The following is a 1,554-nucleotide window of genomic DNA, read 5'->3' on the forward strand; positions in this document are numbered from 1 at the left end:
TATTACACACTAGGTGATCAAACGCGCGTGTCTACGTTTTTTAAACATTGTGATTATTTATTGATCAAAATAATATTGCCACACATGTTTTCATATTGATAAAATATTCTAGGTTTCTTTGACGTTCTATCGCATAGAATCACACTAGTTTAAGTTTAATTATAGGCAACTAATCCCGCTAACGCTCTAAAATTAAACCATGTAGGTACCTATTTCCAATGATTCATACTGGGCGTTTAAACGTTGTATTCATTTTATAATAGTTTTAAGATCATGAGGTTTTTAAAAACGTCAACTTGCGCGTTTTAACCACCAAGTGAGTTTAGTAGTATATGCAGTATGCACTTTAATAAAATATGTTGCTTTGGCCATGTACCTACTAATTTCAACTTCAGTAGTTCAGTCTCTTGTTCGTTGGGAAGTGGATCTAATTGGTGCCATAGGCATGAGTAGGCTTTGTTCGCAGAGGCGGCTCCTTATAAAGGTCTGAACCTTATAATTCATTATTAAAGACATATGTGACCAATATTTTAAATAGATAAACCTAGGTGATATTTACTTCTTAAAAGTTCTGTTTTATTTTATTAAATTTTATAAATTTTCCTTTTAATATTAATTTTAATGCTCAATTTTATTCGTTGGTTCTAAAACCGTGAAAAATGAATACAAGGTTTCTAATATGTTGTTACAATAGCAGTTGAAAAATATTAAAAATACATTGGGCATAATTTATAAACATTTAAACTTCAAATTTTGACTAAATTTATCAAGTCAATTATTCACCAATAATTTTATAGTTAATTAATTATAAAATATTCAACTTTTAAAGCTAAGGATTGAACATTTAAAACAAGATTCCATGTAAGTAGGTTATTCTGTTACCAAATATTTAAAAAATATAAACATAGTTTATTTATGGTTATTTTAAGTTATTTTAAGTTACATACATATTTTAATAAAAACAGAAATATTATATTACTTAAATTTCCATTTTTATACAGATTTTTATCGAGTTTAGATTTTTAGTATATTTATTTATTATGATATATACATTTTTATACAGTATTTTATCGAATTTATGTTTTTTTTAAAAACATTGATTTTTCTTATAAAACATTGATCTTTTTATAAAATGTATACATATTTTGATAAAAAACAAATATATATATTTATTAAATAAAAAGATTGATTTTTAATTTTTTAATTAAATTTTCATTTTTATACAGATTTTTATCGAATTCGGATTTTTTCTCTATTATTAGCTCAAATAGCTCCGTTACTCCAGCACCTCAAGTCAAACTTTTGGCACCAAAATTGCACACGATTATGTAACCATTTTGTAACCAAATGTAAACCAAAATCCGAGATTCCATACTTAACACAAATCCCGTGAAAACCAATTTAAGTTGTACAGTTGCCAGGGAGACGTCACCCCAGCACCACGGTACCCTTCAAAATTAATTTTTGAAACGTAGTTTCTTATGGCGCGATGTGAACGGAGGGGACCCTAGCCCAGAAAAACCGTAAGAACGAAAATAAAAGCGTTAGTCGCTA

General features: G+C 27.5%; 1 protein-coding gene across 1 annotated transcript in view; it reads left to right on the top strand.

The window, feature by feature from the left end:
- The window catches only part of LOC115034865, an 11,638-nt gene extending 11,441 nt beyond the window's left edge, over window positions 1-197 (top strand). Inside the window, exon 3 of the transcript XR_003840115.1 lies at window positions 14-197. The gene's annotated coding sequence lies outside the window, so the exon portion shown is untranslated. The remainder of the gene's footprint in view (window positions 1-13) is intronic.
- Window positions 198-1,554: the final 1,357 nt, after the last annotated feature.

This window comes from Acyrthosiphon pisum, unplaced genomic scaffold (genome assembly GCF_005508785.2).
Source record: "Acyrthosiphon pisum isolate AL4f unplaced genomic scaffold, pea_aphid_22Mar2018_4r6ur Scaffold_21365;HRSCAF=23787, whole genome shotgun sequence".
Classification (NCBI taxonomy): Eukaryota; Metazoa; Arthropoda; class Insecta; order Hemiptera; family Aphididae; genus Acyrthosiphon; species Acyrthosiphon pisum.